The following is a 20,427-nucleotide window of genomic DNA, read 5'->3' as shown; positions in this document are numbered from 1 at the left end:
TTCCTTTTACCTCATGTTCCTGCCCTCTTTTAAGTTTAGCCCTTGATAGTGAGGCAGCTAACTATAGAGATTTGGCACCCTAACCCTGGGATCAGATAAACTACCTGGATTTGAATCATGGTCCTCCCACTAAGGAGCTATATGACCTCAGGCAAGTTACTTGACCTCTCTGTGCTTTCGTATCTTCATCCATAAAATGGAGATAATGGTAGTATTTGTCTCAGAGTTACTATGGGCTTAAATGAGTCTTAACAATGCTTAAAACAGTGCCTGACATGTGGTAAGTAGTATATAATCCTTAGCTATTTCTCTTTTATTGATCACCTGAGGATGGGGCCATTGTTGGGAAGATAGAAGCTCCTAGAAGAACACTACACCACCCACATGGAGGTGGGAGAGAACTTCATCTGTATCTCAGCTTGCCTGATCATCTGGGGAGACTCTGGGAGCCGTATTGCTCCACAGCCAGGACATGGTTTGCCTGAGGCAGTGACTGAAATGGAGAAAGAGTTCCTTCCTTTGTGGCGGGGAGGGAGGTGAGAAGTAAATTTCTGTAGCAGGGATGCAAAGATGCATTAAAAGGAGACATGTGGTGGGATGACATTTCAAAACTTAACCGGGGGCGTTCCCTGGCTCTCCCATGTGTCCCCGGTCCCCATGACCTCTTCCCAGTCAAGCTAGGCTATGCCGAGTTTATTTTCTAAGGAGAAAGTTTTCATCATGTAAAAAAAAAGAAAACAAGATCCACTTCTGGTTTTTAGGTTTGAAAAGTATAGTCCTCAGTGGGGGCCCAGAAAGAACTCCAGGAGGCTGGAGGTGTTATAGCAAGCTTCTCCAACCCTGGGCAAGGTGGGGACTGAGGGACAGTCTGCAGGTGTGAGGTTCCCCCATGGAGCCACAGAGGTGCGACTCTGGGCTCTCCCTTCTGCCAAGAACCTGCTGATCAGCTGGAAGGAGTGCAGTCAGCTGGGAGGCAAGCTGCAGCACCCTTCAGACTCACCACAGCATTCAAGCTGAGTCTACACTCTTCCTGGGTGGCTCCAGCAAACCATGATGAGTTGGGGACCAAGGCTTGGTTATTTGTGCCCATTTTGAGCAGTCTTTGCTCTGGAGCTCTGGTGTGTGGGTAGGGACTGTAGGTCTTCATGGCAGTGGAAGCTCTCCTGCCCCATCCTGCTTCCTCCCCATTTATCTCTCATAAGTGTTCAGACCCCATCCCCAACAAACCTCTCAGACTCCTAATTTCACCTCAGGGTCTGCATCTCAGGAGGACCAACTGACACAGCACCTGAAAGAGATGTGGCCCAAAGAAGGAATGATAACGCTGCAGAGAGGTTTGGGGAATTCAAAGCAGAGGGAACTTGTCCCCTCTGCCTTGTCAGAAGCCTCCTGAGGCAGCCAGACCCCAGAGGAGAAATGGCTTCCTGGTGTACCATGACACTTGGGGACTTGGCTGCGTGAAGCATCTCTCAGCCTTGTGTGGTCTGGGATAGAAGGGCCATGGCAGTAGGTGAGATAGATAGCTGGACTTGAAGAGGTCTCAGGGAGAGATGAGGGGTCACCTGGAGAACCCTACATGAACAAATGACCAAAGATGGGATGACAGGAGGACAGCTTCGCAGGATACAGAAGATTTCTCCCATCATTACCTTGGCATTGTGGAAGGAAACCCCACAACCCTGCTCAGGAGGGGCTCCATTATAACTAAGATTGTCTTTGTTCCCCAGGGGCCTGGAGGCTTGAAATAGTAGTGAAATTCTGTTTTAGAAAAATAAAGGAGATGAAGAGATTGCATACATATCTTGCCTACTTGAGCATGTGGCCGGAGACTCTCAGTTCAAGTAACATCATCTGAGGGATGGGAGACAGAACTTGAAGAACCAGGAGGACTTCTAAGGCCAAGGATTTTCTCATCTCTTCTCACTTGCCCATTTAGGGCACATGGCACCCCACCCCTGGGTCCTTCCCAAGCAGCATCGCCTCCCCCGTGTGCCCCTTCCCTCTGCCCCCATCAGCTGGCCCTGGAGAGGTCCTCCCCTCTGCTGAGCTGTGGGGCCTGCAGTGGAAGCGGCTGCTGCCTGGAGGCTGGTTTATGCCATGGCAGATTGTGAGCAGGCAAGCCAAAACCCAGGTCGGTGGGAGGCTCAAGGACGCAGGATGTAGTGGTGTGACTTTCTCCAGGAATCTGAGGGAGCGGCAGGCGGCCAGGAGCAGAGATGGGAGGGTGGAATGTGGGCTGGGTGGGAAGCAGCTTCAGCAGGCCTTGTCTGTTGGCCAGACGACAGCAGAGATGAACTAGCCCCTGGTGGGAAGGCGGTGAGGCCCTGGCCAGCTCCAGGCTTTCATGGGGTCTGCCGTTCCTACTACCATCAGCAGAAAACATCTGGATGCAGAAGGGATGGATACTTCTCTCTTCCTCACCCCTGCACCACACCAGCTTGGGAGCCCTCAACTCCTCTGAGTTCATATGACAGGTGTACACATGAACAAGTTCCCTTTCAGCTTATCCTTCTGGTTACCTCATGGGTAGTCTCCCTAAACCTCTCCTTCCATTATGTCACACCCCTGTTTGACCATTCCCAGTGCTGCCTTTTATTTCAAAGATAGAAGTCCAGGATTCATCAGCCTGGCACTCAAGGACTTCCAGAATTTCCCTTTCTCCTTTCCTCCCATGACTATTCAACTTCTGTCAAAAACGATCTCTGAGTCAGTCCTCAGAGGGGCCTGGCCCATTCCCAACCCTGTGTTCTCAGTCAAGGCATCCTCCAACTGCTGTCTTCCTCCATCTCCACCAGACCAGTTGTCTCCACTGTTCATGATCAGCCGGGGTTTCCTCTCCACAAAGCTCAGTGCCTCCGGCTAGCTGCCTTCTCACTCCCTCCTCAAGCCACCTCCTCCTCTACCTCGGGACATAAGTGAGCAAGGCACTTCTCTTCACTGACCCTGACAGGACACGAAAGTAATCGTTCTCATACCTCCTTGCACCTCCTTGGGTTTTGCCCTCCATTAATAACAACGTAATAACCACCAAATAGCAATTTTTGACCACCACTGAAAAAATTTAAAATGTAAAATTTTAAGTTTTTTTTTTTTTTTTTTTAATAGAAGTTCTAACCATGGGGATAAGGAAGACTTCATCGGGAATTAGTGTACATTTGGCCATTTTTCCTGATCTCATTTGCAAATACTTGCTCTCATGTGGGGAGAGGAGGTGTTCTTTGCAGTTATGCTGTACTGGCTGGCCATTTGTAACATCTGCAAAGACATCTGGATAATTTCATTTTCATAAGCATTGAGATGTTTGTGGCTCTTTAGACATATTCAAGATGAGGGAGGAAAGTGTATCACCATGAGTTCATATAAAAACAGTTCGTATGAGTAGTAGGGGATTGATATTTTTTTTTTTTTTTTTTTGGATAGGGGATTGATTTTGATGATGTTCTTTGGGTCCTGAGGCCAGGGCTGGGCAGGGATGACCAGGCTGAGTGAGGGGCAGGGTACAGAGTCTGGGGTTGGGAGGTGCTGATTTGAAGGATGAGGCGTTTGCTCTGGACCTGTTGTGCTGGATATAAGAAGCCTCCGTCCACATGTTGTAGGTGTGGCACCAAGTTGGAAGGGCAGGGGTCTGCAGGAGACCATTGCTCCTGACAGGTAGGTGACAGCGCACTGGGGCTTTGCTTATACAGAAACCCTTTAGCTTCTGGAAAGGATGCTGCTTGGTGGAGTAGAAAATGTGTGGAGTTTGGAGCTGGACAGACCTGAGTTCAAAATAGATTTTGCTCTGCCAGTGGTATGGTTTGGGGTACGTCACTTCATCTTTTAGAGTATCAGCGCAGTTTTGACTCTGTCAAAATGATGAGAATATGATGAGAATAATGAGAATAATGATGTTCCCACTATGCCTCACACAAGTACCTGACCCTTAGTGGAAACTCAGTGAAAGACCTGCCTTTGGCAGCAGGACTGGATCACAACATGGGTTTTCTTCTGGGATCCCCTGCCCATGCCCAGCACAGTGCACGGCACATAGACTGTTAGTGAAGGGAAAGCTGACTTGAGAGGAGCTAGGAAACCATGAGAGTCCATCTAAGCAGGGGGATGTTGGGCCTCTGGCTCTGACAAAACTTTGTTATTTGGAAACCAGAACCTTCCTGCCATTTTGCCAAGAGACATGCTGGGTTCCTAGATAGAGTTGTCTAGTTCCTTGCCTATTAGTGTGTTGTTTGTCAGCATGGGGCCGAGGTAGCAGGATCCAGCGACAGCTTTCACCTCCCGAGTGCCAGGAAAGGCAGCCACTTCACCTGCATGTGCTCTGTAGCCAGATCGGAGGCAACCTGCTCACGTTCGCCACAAGAGACATTGGAATCTTTACCAAGAATCCACAGGCCAAGACATTTCCCAGTGTTGGTCAGTAAGAGCTAGTTATATTTCATCCAGGTGAGAAGAAAAAATTACCATGCAACATGTTTATAGACCTGTAGTCGAAGTCTCTAAGTGGGCATGCTTTTATGACACAACTTTGATCCAGAAAAGTGAAATCTGAAAAATCTGTATTTTAAATTAAAAATGTTGATTCCTTTTTTAATTATAAAACTGGAATAGTTCCTCTTGGGGAAATGACCCCAAGGCATATTAAAAATATGTGAAAAATGTAGTAAACCTAGAGAAATTAATCTAATTAAAATCAAAGGTTTCAGTCTCCAATAAAATATCAGTGAAATTATTCAGTGTTGCTGGAATTAGTGTTGCTAAATATGGATTCTGGTGCATCAGATTGTTTCGTGTGTGGTGCAAATGACTGCCTTCTCTGGCCCTGAGTACGACTTGCTCATCTGACTTTCAATGAAGCCTGAAAACAAACTATGGACTCATGCTGGTATTACAGCCCCCTTCTCCCCTTTCACCTCCCCAGGACTCTCCTCCCCTGGACCCCACACATTCTAAATTTAGATTAAATCTCTTTCCAGTTAAGAACTTTGGGCTCCTTGGCTGATCCCTGCCCCAATTTTCTGGAGCTTTTGTTCTTCCAAACTTGGAGTTTGGCCCGTATATTCCCAGTGAGACTTAGTTCATTGCTAGGCTTCCTGATTGCTTGAGCAGGCACTAGAGAAGCTCCCGCCATCTGTGCTGCCCTTTGGAACTCAACTCTCACCCCGATGATGCACTTAAATATCTGCATTAAGAGAAAACCCCATTGAACAAGTCGGGGCTTCTTGGTCACTATGTCTGGTATCAGTGTCTGGTATCACTGGATGACAAGGGACAGGGGTCAGGAAAAGGCTAGCAGGTGCTAAGGGCCTAGGGAGGGACAGTAACTGGCAGGGATGGATGGCTTCAGTATGAGAAGCCAGGACCATTATTGGGCAGACAGGCAGACAGCAGGGTACCAGCAGGTCTGTGAGTCTGGGAGAGCTATGGCCCCAGGCTCAGGGGAGTGGCCAGGGCCAGGCAGCCAGTACACTTGGAAGAGATGGGGAACAGCAGGGCCTAAGGAGGTGAGAGTGGACCTGTGAAATAGCCTTTGGCCTCCTGCTTTTGGCCCTCCTAGGACTGGTCTCTAGGCAGAGAATAGTTTTAGAAAGCTAGTTTAGGAACAGCCTGCATGGTCTGGGAAGGGGAACCTGCGTCACAGGTTAAGAGTTGCTTTTGGTGACACCTAACTCCGTATGAACCTAACAAAAGCAAATAGACAAGCTTTGAATGCTAATTAAGTATGCATTACCATTGTGGGCAAAAGATGGGAAACTATGATTTTTTTCTAACACTTTCCGGTCTAAAATGCAATCCTAAAAGCCCATATTATGCCAAGCCTCTCAGAATCCTATCTGAAAACATATTTTTTTAAAAAGAAATTATTTATTTGAGAGACAGTGAGAGAGAGAAAGAAGGAGCAGGGGGGAAGCAGACTTTCAGCTGAGCAGGGAGCCCAACATGGGTGGGTCTTGATCCCAGAACTCCAGGATCATGACCTGAGCCAAAGGCAGACCCTTAACCCACTGAGCTACCCAGGTGCCCCCAAAATATACTTTTATTTTAAAAACAAACTTCATGAGTTTATGCTGATATAATACATACAGAATTTCTTATAGTCTGAAATAAATTACTATAGAAGAGGGAAAAAACTTGGGACTGGGTGTTAAGAAATGATCTCATTGTCTCAGGGCCTCATCTCATTCAGTTCTGACTCCTCAAATTCTATTTATCATTCCTTGAAAGGCTCTGAGGGTAAATGCAAGTCAGATACGCAAACGCTGTGTGGCAGGGTTTAGAGCAATATTTTTGTAGGTAAGCGTGGGCTTGACTTTCAGACGCTGGTAGGATTTCTTGAAAATCATTTTATTTCTATGAAAAGAAATAAAATTATTCTCAAATACTCTCCAGGTAACCTATAAAAATCACACTGGCTGTTCTGGTTTGGGGTCAAAAACCACAAGGGGGAAACATTCTAAATGTATCCCCGCTCTGGAGCCGACATCATGATGTCATAAAAGTGCCCTGCACAGTTCCCTGAGTCCTTGTGTTCTCAGGGAGAGCCGGCCCTGGGAGGGGAGAGGCCATGTGGCCGCAGTCCTTCCCCACAAAAGGAAGAGTTATCAAAGGAATGGGGAGGTTGCTCTGCTGCTGGGGCCTCGACATTGTTAGGAAGGAAGCGAGAAGCCATTAACTTCAAATGTGTCCAATTCCATTTTATTGCGTATCGAGTGGCCAGAAAAAGGCCCAGTCAGTTTAAGATTTAGCAGCAACTAATAAATTCTAGTATTTAAAGTAACAGAAGGTAGAGAAGAAGCAAAACAGAATTGATGTGCATTCGCTAATTTGCCAACGTGGTTTCCAGAGGGAGAAGATAAAGCCAGAGGAGTGGCTCTGATGGGCACAAATACGCTGCCTGGGAAGAAACCACCACGGGGGATTCCACGCTGGAGGCGCACTAAGTGTGCCTTATTTCCTCCTGCCAGCAGAAATGGAGTAAATGGATCATGTAAGAGAGTAAATGTAAAACCCTTCCCACAAAGAAGACCGCTCTAATGAGGTGGGGCCTCCAACTGACCTTGCCTCTGGCCCACTGGAGCCCCAGAGTTAGCTTCAGTTTGCTGAGGTGGTCGCCTCCTTCTGAAAAGACCGCAGAATGTGCTCTTGAGGCAAAATGCAGAGGGCAGGGTAGGCTTTTATGATACCAGAGGAAGGCAAGGGGGCTACCTAGGCATCTGAAGCCATCAATCCTGCAAGCCACCCTTGCCGGCCCCCCGTAACATGGCCTCTGACTTTGACAGGTGGGCTGGATTTTTTGGACTTGGAATAGTTTTCTTCCCCCCCGCCCCCCTTCATGCTTCCTGCTTTTATCTCCAGCTTAAACCAGGGATGCCACTGCACTTAGCAGGAGGGCCTCACCCCCAGCTTACCAGGGTGAACCCAGGGGAAGAATTTGATGATTATATTTTCCACCTGTTTCTTTGAGCTCATAATTTAAGGCCACTGAGATATTTTTGAATCTTAATTCTATAATCCAATTATCAGTAAGCCCTCTTAGCTTTGTGTCATCCCCAAATGTGATACATATGCCTACTCCTGCTTCATATGAATCCTCTGGTACTGAATTGATACCAAACATATCGAAGATCCTTATGGTGGCATCCGTGGAGGCCTTCCTCCATATGAAATGGATCTATCTTGGGGATGATTTTACCCGGCTGCTATTATCTAAGCTTCATTTCTCCTTATTTACAAGAGTCTTTTTAGAGTTCTTGAAGGAAACAATGTACATTGAGTACATTATTTGTTGAACTTTGCCCAATTTTGTTGCTCCCGGGGAGCTAGTGACCTCTGCCTTGATCATTCGTACTAGGGATGATCAGGCTCTGTTTCTTTCTCCTTAGAGAATGGCGACCATGTAGTTCCATAGGCTCTGGGTATTGCTTTCTGGTGGTTGCTTATTGAGCACCAGCTACATTTTAGACAATTTCCATACTTTATCTCTAATCCCCTTATCAGCTCTGAAGGAAAAATACTAAGTCCCCCTCTTCCCCTACCTCTACCCCTGCATTTAACTTTTCATTCTAGGAATTGAGACTCAAATGAGTGCTTAAATGACTTTCCTTAAACCGCACAACTGACCAGTGGCTGTACCATGATTTGAACCTAGGACTCTCAGATTCCAAGTCTAACCATAGTGCCTTTCCATTTTCCAAGTCCATAGAAACTGGAGGACGGCTTCATGATCTCGTTTGCATATTCTTTCAGGGCCTTTGAGTATGATTCATCTGCTCCTGATCATCTGCACTCACCTGATAGAGCTGCTACCTGAGCAGTTCTTTTCTCTTTGTGACTTCAAGCCCCTCTTGCCCCGGTAAGCACATGCTATGGCGCTTAGGCAGGCCAGGACTGCTGAATGCATGCTGCTCTGGGGCAGGTGATGCCCATGAGGCCGGTGTCTACAGAACCTGTGGTAGGATTGCAGCAGAGGCAGCAGGGGCTGTGGCCACCCAGGAGCCTGCCCTACTCTATCCAGCTAAGTGTGCTGGACTTCAGGAACTTCCCATCCTTCCTTCTCCCTGGCACACTCTTCTTTCTTTTTCCACGGGAAGGCTCACATCAAGAGCCACTGCAGCTTGTTTGTAGCCTCACGAAGACTTTTCTTCTGAGTCAATGACTGAAATTATCACAGTTCTCCTCTAAGTGGGTGAAACCCAGTTTCAAATTTCTTAGCTGTTTCCAGAATCCTAGCATATTTTACTGCTGGGAGGACAGATGCTTGCTCAAGTGTCTGATGAAAACACTTAAGTTTTATTGTTATTTGACATTCATTAGGGAACCATCTTCCGTAGGCAAAATACAAGACATTTCTTTAGACAGAAGACATAAAAGGACTAATGGTGGGTCATAGGCCAGATGGTATGGAAACAAGATGAACTGAGCCCTCAAGCCACACCAGCTCAGTCCTGCACTGCCTTTGAGAACTAAGATGGATGTGGAGAAGAAAGAAACAGATAATTCCAGGGTACCAGTGAAAATGCCATTGCACAAACACAGAGCCCCATGCAATTGCAGGAACAGAGACCATATTACCCAATATCCTTTCCCAGCCAAGATCCTGAAGAAGTGTGTGTTGAATTAATGGTGTTTACTGGAGACTAATAACATGTTGGGTTATCCCAGTAAACCCTAATATGAAGGTTTCTGGTTCCAGCTTTCAGGGCAGGAAGGTGAGGCTGAGAGGAACAAACTTTACAAAGGATACACTCTCATCAATGATGTTGTTGTGATTTGAACCCAAGTCTATCAGGGTCTTGTGTCTACATTCATTTCTCTCCAATTATAGAATTCTGAGTCCAAATACTCATTTTACCTCCAAGCAAGGAGCAGAATGTGGAAAGAACAGGGAGTGAAAAGGATACAAGCATCCATAACTACAGGGTCGGGAAAGAGGGCCTAAAGGCATCCTCTCTTTGCTGGAATCCCAAGATTCCTCTCTTCTTGTTTCCTAACTGACTCTTGAGGTATTGGTGGGGGACAACTGAGAATGTGAGAAGACAGAGAGAGGGACACAAAGTACCTGCAAGCATTGGCTCAGCGTCCAGGGGAGCAGTCATTCCTTCACTTCAGCTGCCACTAAGTTGAAGGCAAGAGGAAATGAGATTGACTGGCCACAGGGTGTTTTTACGTTTAATATATGGACAGAGGACTTTACAGTGAAGATTCCTTTCCGATTAAATGTCATTGGTCCCTTTAATCACATCTCCTTGGAAAGTTTCTCTTGCTTTTCCCCCAATTTGAGATAATAGACTTTTGCAACAGGACAATACCTATTAATCAGCCTAATGTAACTTTGGGGCTATTTGGCTTAAAGGTGGGATCCTCTTGGCAAGATTTCCCCAGACGTGCCCCTGCAGAGATGCCAACATCTTTTACACTGACCCAAGTGTTTTCTGACCATTTTTGCTTAGTTCTTACTGCCTGCTTATTCTTTATACCTGAACCTTCTTTTCCTTTCCCAGTCCCAGACCCCCATCCCTTCTTTCCTCTTGCTGTACTCCTGCTCTTTTGCGAAAGGAATCTCCTTCGTGTTCATAAATTCATTTCAAATTGCTGGGGCCATGCTACTTCCTTCATTGGGAAGAAGTGAAGGAAAACGCCCTCTCTGGTACCCTTCCAGAGAGGAGGCTGCTGTATTCTAAGACTCATTAAACTCCATCTGGTAGGTATGTCTTGATGAATTTTTCCTACAGGAGAGTTTTACCTTGATGCCTATTGAAGATTTCCCATGTTTTTGGGGCACAGGCCTCATATTATAAAACATGGGGATCACCTGCTGCTCTCTGTCCATAAAACCATGCTGTCAAATTAAGGAAATAAGCCAAGCAGATGTGAGTGAACCCACAACCTCAGCGTGGTTTCATTTTAATGCTAACTGTCCTATTTGGAGCAAGAGTAATTAGAAAATCAGCAGCAAGTTAGGGGAAAAAAATTGCTGAGCTTTATAATTAGTTGGGGTGGAGAGAGAATCTGGGATCCATTTACTGAAGGTCTCATTAACTTCCCCATTATGAGAGTCAAGCTGCAGCAGCCAGAGCCGCGAAAGAAGGGAAGGAGGCAGCTGTGAAGGAAGGAAGCTGGGGATGGGACCCATGGTCACCTTCACTTTGCCACAGGAAGCCTGAGGCTCTTTGTGCTTTTCCCATGTCCTGCTAACATGGTCACTTCTGTGCTGTGTTTGGCCAGAGCCTGAGGGGGAGTTTGCAGGTAGATGTTCTCATCTAGCCTCTCCATGTCTGTCCCTTGCCCTTCTTTCCTCATTGGTTCTTTCTCCATCGTCCTCACGAATGCACTCTGCCTTATTTCCCTCCTCTCCTACTCCTCCCGGGCTGTGGTGGGGTTCATGTATATGTATCTTGGGTTTGGACATCTGTGTCTCTCATTTAGTCCTTAGGGACAGAATGCCCTTCACACATGCATCCTGTTGCAGGTTGACTTGTATCCTCCAGAAAGGGATGTTGAAGTCCTAACCTCCAGTACCTCAGAATGTGACCCTTTGGGAAATAGACTCATTGCAGATATAATGTTAAGATGGCATCATCCTCCATTAAGGTGACTGGTATTCTTATAAGCAGAGACAAAGAGGCACCAACATATGAGGGGAGAAAGCCACATGATGACAGAGGCAGAGAGTGAAGTGCTGCAGCTGCAAGCCAAGGAACACTAAGAATTGCTGGCCACCACCAGAAGGCAGGGGCAAGGAAGGACCCCCCTGTAAGTCTCAGAGGGAGGGAGCATGGCTCTGCTGACACCTTGACTTTTGACTTCCAGCCTCCAGAACTGTGGGACAATTACTTTCTGTTGTTTTAGATCACCCCATTTGTGGTACTTGGTTACAGCAGTCCTAGGACTTTAAGACACAAATACATACCCTTTCAACGAAACACCCAACAGAGGACTTATATGGGAAAGGCTTTGGGTTAGACTAGCCACTGAGAAGATTAGCCAGGTAAGGCTCCTGCCCTTATAGCAACTCCTAGTTTCAAGGGGGGAGGGGGAGACTGATAATCATAATTCATACTCACCCATGGAAGGTATAAACACACATTGTAACAGAAGGATAGATAGACTGAGTGGCGGTCTAGGAAGGTTTTGGGGAGAAGTTAGGATTTGAGCTAGACTTTTTTTTTTTTTTTTTTGAGCTAGACTTTAAAGATACATGGGATTTATTAGAAAAATCAGGACAGAAAAATGATGTTAGGAAGTAGAATAGTTTGTGGGAAGGACTAGAATCTGGGAGGAACAGAACATGTACAGAATGGCAAGTGGACTGCTGTGGTGAGTGAGTGGGGTAAATGGTGTAGATTTAAGCAGGAGAAATGAATAAGACAAGGGCAGTAAAGGCCTGGAGTACCTTTACTCCATGCTGAGGGATCTGGGGGAGCCATTCATGGCTCTAAGGATCTCCGTGGTCACCTTTCCAGAGAGAAAGAAGTACAGAACATCTAGGTACTGTCCAGATCCCTGGGGTCAAGTTGAGCAGGATCTGGGGATCTGGGCCATTGTATCTCCACTTCTCATCTCTTGGCCCACTCCCAGGAAGGAAGATCCTCACCATAATCTGTAAATCTCTCTCCACCCAGGTTCTCTCTCAAAGCTTGATTTCACACTAGGTGTGAGCATAGGTCAGAAGTCACAGTGTTCTGCTATTGTTCTCTACCTAGGCACCACCCCATCCCTGCAGAGAGAAGCCTGGGTTCTTGCCTTTCTGATGAGTCTCTCCTACCCTTCTAACCCTGTCTTGTATCCACTTTCTGGCTGACAATTAAGCTGTGGTCTTGACTGTTCCACAGCTTCCTGTCACTTTGGAATTCCTTGTTAAGTATTCTCATCTTTCATTGCTCTGTAGCTGTGTTGCCCAGCTCTTTTGTCCAGAGGGCTGTCCTATTCATCCTTAGCCCTGGGTCCTGTATTTCTCTTCAAGGATCAGTCAAGGACCAATCAATCAATGACCATTTATTGATTATCTCATCCAATCTGAGCACCTATTATGATGTACATACTATGACAAGTATGGTATACTTAATGACATATACACTATATATATTTACTATTATACAGTGATAAGCACAGCAGTGGTCCTGGTCCAGTGTGGATACAGAAGAGTCAATTGCCACCTGCATAATTAAGAATTTTGGTAAATGCTGAGAAGGGAAAGAACAAGCAACTATGAGAAGAGATGATGAGGAGGGTCAACTTAGAGTGAAGCCTTGGAACAGAAAATGAAGCATAGGAAGGAGCTTGTCGCTAAGAAATGGAAGAAAGATATTCCAAAAAGAGGGAGTGACAGCATGTGCAAAGGCCTTAATAAGGGAAAGACTTTGTTAGGTTCAAGGACCTGAAGCCTAATGAGTAGGGCGGAGAGTTATGTGAAAAAGCAAGTGGATGTAGGTAATATAGACGTTTGGGCTGTAAAAAAAATTAAGAATATGCTCTCAAAACAATGGGAAGCCATTTAAAAGTTTTAATAACTATATAGAGAATTGCCTGATAGGGTCAGAGAGGAAGCCAGGAACCAGTCAGGGTCAGTAGCCCAGGCCAGGTGTGAAAAGATGGCTGTAGAGAGGGAGATACTCAGGTGGAAGTAGATTTTGGATTTGGAGTCTATAGGACTTGTAGATGAATTGGTGGGGCAGGGTGCTGATGCTGAAGGAGGAACACAGGATTATAACTTGAACAACAACTTAGAGACTACTATGGGAGAAATGGGTGTAGGGATGGAAGTTTAGAGTACAGAGTTGGGCATGGGGATTTTAGAATTCTTGAGAGATTTCTGAGTACAGAAGTCAAACATGTGGTTGAATTTGAGTCTGGAGCTCTAAGGAGAGATCTGGGTTGATTTCAGATGTTGTGTAAAGTCAGGTGATGGATAAGATCTTCAGAGAGAGGAGGGGAGGGCAGAGAGAAAGCAAGGAGTAGAGACAGGCTCTGAGGGTAGAAGAGAAGCATGAGTAGAAGAGGAGTTGGCAAAGGAGATTGAGAAGCAGCTGCCAGAGAAGTAGAAGGTTAAGCAGAAGTGTGTTGTGCTGTGGAGTTAGAGGGAAGAGTGTGTTTTGAAAAGGAGGGAGCATTAAGAATGATAAATATTGCTGAAAAGCCAAGTAAGATGAAGACTTCAAATGTCCTTGGGCCTGGCAATATGGCAACGTGGGTTGACTTTCACAAGAGCAGCCTCCTGTGCCACATGACCTCCCAAGGTCACAGCAGAACAGGGGCAAGAACCAGGCTCCCTGTTCTAGACCTCTCCTAGCTAATAGATGGTCAAAGCCCCAGCTCCAACTGTATTTTAATACATGCATCCTTAGTTAGGGCCCAATCTATGTTATTTCTCCAACATGTGCAACCCCTTTGCATATGGGTACATCACAAAAATGGACAGACCTTTAGTTTTGTCTAGTTGGGACCTGAATTCCTATTCTACCTTAGCTGACTGAGCCCTCAGATGCCTTCTCCCACTGTTTTGGGTCTCATCTGTAAGTTGTAATCACTCCTTCCAGCTGGCCTGCCTCCCACCTCCCTCATTTTCTGACTTAGACTGTTCCTCATTATAACTCATGTTTGCTTAAGATCATCCTTAAATTCTTTTTATCTCTGCTGTGAACTCCTTGAAAAAAAATCTTCCTAGAACTTTGATTGGTTGTTGTTTGATGCTTTTTTTCAAAGGCAGCTTTAGTAAGTCTTTTCTAAGCTTTTTTGGTCCCGTTCAATTAGAGCTAAAGATTCAGCCAGCCATCTCATTTCTGATTTGAGGTCACTCAATGTGTACATTTAGACTCTTAACTCATATATTTCTTTACTCTTGGTTTATTAAGTCTACTTGCCTCGGAAATCTAGCGTTCACTTTTTTCAGCAGAAAAATATATCTTTAATGTCATTATGGGTGAGCATTTAAGACTCACAATGACAAATTTGAGGCAGCCCAGGTGCCTATGACATTTTGACTCGCTCCAAGGTCACCTGGGCCCCCTAGGGAGGTGGGGGTGGGGTCAGGGTCCTTTGTGTGGATAGCTTTTGTGACCTCACTCTTTGCACCTCTCTTCCTTGATTTCTTCTGCTCTTTCTCTTTTCTCCTTTTGGATTCTCACTCCCTTCCTGTTTGCCCCAAAGTTCAACCACACTCCTTTAGCCTTCCTCCTCCCCTTGATCTTTTCTACAATCACCCAAATGAGGTGACGTGGAGGTGGAGTGCACTCAGTGTTAGTGTGGCTGTTTCCCTGGCAGGGAAATTGGGGTGGGGCTAGGGGGGTTGGTAAGGACTGAAAGTCGGGGCTAGATCTAGTTCCTTGTTATACCTCCCACTTCATAACTAAGACTAAATGGATACTGCCAGTGTGAGGATTCATTTCTTTCTGAAACCTTACCCTGACCTTCTTGGGTCTACAAAAGAAATTCATATTCTGCACATTAGCCCAAATTTGATTCTACTTCTTGACAACTAATACTATGGCCTTCTTATGCTAATAATGTCTGCCCCTTCCTTACCTGGATTATGTCACAAAGAATTCTGCTTTAATTTGACAAGAAACAGCTTAGGGTTCAAATTTGTTTCTCCCTAATTCTCCGATGAGGGTATGGGGAGTGCATAATAAAGTTTTATTTTATCATGCCATATAATCAAATGAAGTTGGCATAAATGCAATAAAATTAACTCAAGAACACATTGTGAGGGTGCCAGGCCCATGCTAGATAGTGAGGACCTAGAGGGAAAAGAGATTCAATCCTTGTGTCAAGAAGCTCAGAATTTATTAAAAACAAAGCCCCAAACCAAAAATTGGAGTCCCATCAGGATCAGCACTGAGGTTCAGGTATGCCACTTTTGGAGTTAGGGGAGCCTTTTACAATCAAGCCCTCTCCTCTGATTTACAGGTAGCCCAGAAACAAAGAACTTGAATCTGAATTATTGTTCAGACACCTGTACACATTTGTTTGGGCCCCAGGGGATGCCAAGTGTGGACAATAAGCCCCCTGAGAAGGGGACTGACCAGCACAGGTATTGGGCCCAGAAGTAGAGCCTGAGTATGGCAGGGGGCAAATTGCTTAGGTACTCTTGAAGCTATATCTGAACCCATCCCAATCTACTTTCTACATGGGAGGGGAGGAATAGGCATCAAAACTGAAAACTGGGTTGTGCTTTCATCACAGAATTAGATAATGTGTTATATGAATCATGCATAAACTAAAAGTTAAGACACACACACACACACACACACACACACACTTATATACACCCACATAAGGGGTTGGTGATAGGTAATTTTAGCAAGGCAAGGGAGGCAAAATAGATCAGTATTAAAAAAAGTGATCCAGTGCCTAATTTGAGTGCCAGATATATATATATATATATTGTTTCCAAAGAAACCTTATGGGGGTTTCCAGTTTAGCAAATGAAGCTAATGTAAAAAAGTCCACTAAAAAAGCAAATATTTTGATTGGCATGGACATATAATGGAGTACATATATTTGTACCTCCTAAATTCAACACTACAGTTGACCAACTTGGGTTCACAGGAGAAAAACTGGCATCAGGGAATTGTGATCAACTTTTATTCAGCATGAGAGGGAGAGAGAGGAAAAAATATTTGTCCAACACCACAGAACTATTGAAAGGCTATGTATATTTAAAAATGGGCAAATGACTGCATACTTCACTTCTTATCTATTGTGCAAACATATTAAATTAATAAGAAAAGTCTCTTTAGAGAGAGAAAAAAGAAAAAGAAACCCTGGACTTAGGGGCAAAGCAGGTTTCCCCCCTTGCCCTGGTACCCTTTTCCTTCAAAAGCAGTGCTTGGGTCTCCAGAAGAGCATGCATTTTCTCTAGTGGAAAGGTATGAGACCAGAAAATCATGAAACTAGTAATGGAGTTTCAGAGGTAGAGCTTCTTGAGTCTTGGAGATCAAGGGAAGGGTGTCCAAGTGGATGGTGGGCAGACTGTGGGAGGCAACTTGGCCAGAACATCAGGGAGCTAAGAAGGGGTAAACCACAGAGGAGGAGGCAGCAGCCTGAACTCTGCATGAGACACCTTCTTCCCAATCCACCAGAGCCTTCCCCAGAGATACAGGAAATGGAGGGGGGGGTGGTACTGGGGAAGCCTAACATTTAATGAGTAGAACCCATTGATTTGGCAGAGCAGGACCACGGTATTAAAGTGACCCTGGCCAGGATCTGTAAGTGGTGGGCCCAGGGGACACTGAGGTTATATATAAATATGTGAGAAAAATGATAGCCTCATCATAATAGATTAATAATAATCGTTTAAGATATGAAAGAGGTCTATGCTAGCTCATGAGTAAATGTCCAATGTGTAGTTCATAAAATAAATATTGAGAGGAGGGAGAAGTCCTTTGGGCTGGCCTGATAAGGTTTGACAGAGAGGTTGGATGGGGAGGGCTTATGGGTTGGGAGACTGGTGAGGTGAGCAGATGAGGAAAGGCAGTTTCTTGATGACAAGAGAGGGTATTTCCAGTTTCAGCCCTGACATTTAAAGAGCTTAGAAGTCATCAGTCCTATCCTCATGGAACAAGAAACAGCTAGACAAACAGAAAGTAAATTTTCTTGGACTCACTAAGAACTGTGGTTGTTAAGGTAAACCAGCACTCTAAAATCTAGAGAGCTGGGAACATCCACAGAGAGAGTGTAAACAGCCACGGTTTGCTTATCAGAGAAAGAACTACTGGAGTCACACACCTAGTAGGAACATTTAGATGATAATTTTGGTCATTTGCTGGAGGCTGAGTGTGTACTAGTGTGACAGTGACAGACTCCTGTGGGTCACTATCTTAGGTGGCCCTCCACACTTTTATAGACTTTCATCCCAATAACCCCAACATATTTTCACAGTGAGGATGGTAGAAAGATCTCCCATGGTTCTAGCAGGGGTGAGGAGCACTCCTGGTGAACCCTGCCCAGAATATTCTCCACAGCAAAAGCCATTCTGCATGAAAAAGGAATTTGCTGGAGCACAATACTAGAACATTATCCCAGCTGAGGGGAAGGAATTTTCCTCTAGCTTTCCTGTCTCACCTGAGGGAGAGAAAGCCACAGTCTACAGTATACAGAACCTTAAGGACATAGATCTGCAGTGCTTACCAGAGAAGGGTGTTGGGGAAAAGATGCTGACCTGAGCAACTTTGGAAATGACTTTAGTCACTATTTAAGACTAAAGTCAAAGGATTCAAGACTAAAGACAAAAGGAACTGTGTACACACACAGTACTGTAGCTGGCAAGGTCCTTTCCTATGGTGGTATAGGTGAGCAGTTCTGAAGCTGCTATATACTCACTGGTGGAGTGGTAGGTGATAAACAAGGGGAGGAGCTGACCCATGTGGCTGGTGCTGGGTTAGAATAGGAGATATTGATTTATGATCTAGTTTAGCTTACTACAGATACAAATGAATATATAGAGAAATATTTTTGGATATGTGTATATAAATGGGTTATGTACACACGTATATTTATTCCATCAACTTGAGGAAGGCTAAGACACAAGAATGCTGCAGGAGCAATGAGCATACCCAGAGTCTAATCTTGGTTTCTAGTGCCATTCTCTGATAAAAGGAACCAGGCTTTGGAGCAATGGTTTATTCTAGGGCTAGGGCAGGAAATACACAGGATGAGCCTGGAGAATTATGTAGTATCAGAAAGGAAAAAGTATTAAAAAAACACACAATGGTGGGGTATGTCCTATGGGGACATAGGAGCCAGCTGAAAGAGTTCCCAGGGGCCAAAGCAGGAACAAATTGGCCAAAAAAATAAATAAAGTAATATTAAATTATAACCCCAAATATAAAAATAAATATTCATGATACCGTACTCATATAAATAATGATTGAGTAAATAAATAAATGGTGGAGAATAGACAAATCTGCTACGGAGAAGAATTCCAAATAATTAATGTGGAGATCCATATTCAAGGAGGTGAAACATAACTCCATACCCCCCAGGTGTAGACTGTGCCTAGTGATTTCTTTCCAAAGAACATCATGTGGAAAAAGGGAAAAAGGTGTCGCTTGACAGTGGAGAAATCTGATAATGCTGCCCCAAGGTGGTCGAGGTCAGTTTAGGCAGTGATAAGTCACTTGTACTCTTGATCTGATGTGGCAAGAGTGGGACCTTACCTCTGCAAAGATCTTCCTTTCCCAAATATCAGAACCTCAGCCTAATCATGAGAAAACTATCAGCTGAACCTAAACTGCAGGACATTCTACAAAATATCTCAAGTTTTAAGATCATCAGAAACAACAGAAGTCTGAGAAACTGTCACTGTCTAGAGGAGCCTAAGGAGACATGGAAACTAAATGTAAAGTTGTATCCTGAATGATAACCTGGAACAGAAAATTGTCATTAGATAAAAAAATCAGGACGTCTGAATCAACTATGGTCTTTAGTTAAAAATCATGCATTACTATTGGTTTTGTAGTTGTGACAAGTGTACCTTATTGATGTAAGAAGTGAATAATGGAAACAGTGAGAACTCTGTCCTATCTGTGCCACTTTTCTGTAAATTTAAAACTATTCTAAAATAAAAAGTTAATGACTAAGGGAAACAGTTTTTTGAAGGACAAGGGAGGGAAAGGAAGGATTGGAGATTAAGGGAGGGTGCTCTGCCCTAGAGGAGAAGCTGGCTAGAGACCAAAGCACAGAGAGGCACAGAGAGGCAGAGATCCAGCTGTCAGGAACAGGCCACTAGCAAGGAATCTCTGTAACCTAGGGTCTGAGTCTGCAGGCCCAGTCCTGGGAAGCAGCTGGGTGGGCTTCAGCAAGATTTTTATACTTCATACATTACTTAGTACCAGGCACTTTACAAATGTCTCATCTCCTCTCTCAACAACACCCTTAAGTATTCTTCTCTTTTTTGTGTGGACAAGGACATTGAGATTCAGAGAGGCTGTGTGTCTTGGTGGCTTGAGCAGATAGCGTGGCTAGAATTTGATGCCTACAAACCACCAACCAGGTCCTGTGACAAGTGCTTTAAATGCATCATCACCTAAAATTCTCAGTTTGGGAAGTAGGTTCCATCATTATCCCAATTTTACAGATGAAGGAACAACCTTAGAGGGTTTAACAGGAAAATTTCAATCCCACAGATGGGACATAGTGGTGCAGATATTCAAACACAGGTCCTTGAGTTTCTGGAGGCCAGATGTTAAGCCACTAGCTCCTATCATTTTCCACGATAAGGACTGGAGTAGTTTTCACGGCATGGCATAAGACCTAGAAGAACTCTCCCTCCCCTAGTTCCCCTAAATGTGGGACTAGTTGGAATGATCAAATGACCATGGAGGCTTGAGGTTCACCATCCTCATCTCTCATTGCCCAGAGATCTACACTTCACACAGGAAGGCCAACCTACTAAGTGTGTTGCTACATTTGACGCCAAGGCAGTTTCCTGTCTTAGCTTAGGAGAAGAGTGGCAATTTCTTCTACTGCCAGCTGCAGACCTCTATAATGGACCCCATGACAAAGGTTTCTAGCACTACCTCAACTCAATTAAACTGCATGTTTCACTGTGGCCTCAGGTGCTCAGAGTGTGGCCTGCAGTGCAAGTAAGGTCTATGACACACAGAGTAAAAGCTACTAGTGATGACCTCTGATAAATAGCTGAGCTGCTAGCTGCACAAACTGGAGGCCATTTGTATATGCTAACAATCCTTGGGTGCAGAGTCCCCAGAGCTTGCATTGTTTGGCAATGCAAGATGTGGGGAGCAGGTTTAGCAGTAGAAGGCATATATCAAGAGAGCCAAAGACTCAAAGGCCATGAGAACAACGTTCAAGATCTTCTGTGTCCACGTATATTATTAGGCTTCAGGAGACAGGTAGGGCTTGCATTCTGGATAGAGGGCCCAGGCAAGATGTTTCTAGAAACACCATCATCCTCCACATGGCCAGACCATCAGG

At 44.9% G+C, this 20,427-nt stretch overlaps 1 long non-coding RNA gene across 1 annotated transcript; it reads left to right on the top strand.

The window, feature by feature from the left end:
- The first annotated feature begins 6,977 nt into the window (after positions 1-6,977).
- Positions 6,978-9,732, top strand: LOC125753428 (uncharacterized). The gene is made up of 2 exons (XR_007405265.1): positions 6,978-7,271; positions 8,239-9,732. It is a non-coding gene; the product is annotated as an uncharacterized LOC125753428 (long non-coding RNA).
- Positions 9,733-20,427: the final 10,695 nt, after the last annotated feature.

The sequence above is a fragment of the Canis lupus genome, chromosome 23 (genome assembly GCF_003254725.2).
Source record: "Canis lupus dingo isolate Sandy chromosome 23, ASM325472v2, whole genome shotgun sequence".
Classification (NCBI taxonomy): Eukaryota; Metazoa; Chordata; class Mammalia; order Carnivora; family Canidae; genus Canis; species Canis lupus.
Note: the sequence above shows the minus strand (reverse complement) of the source record. Positions and strands in the feature narration are given on the sequence as shown.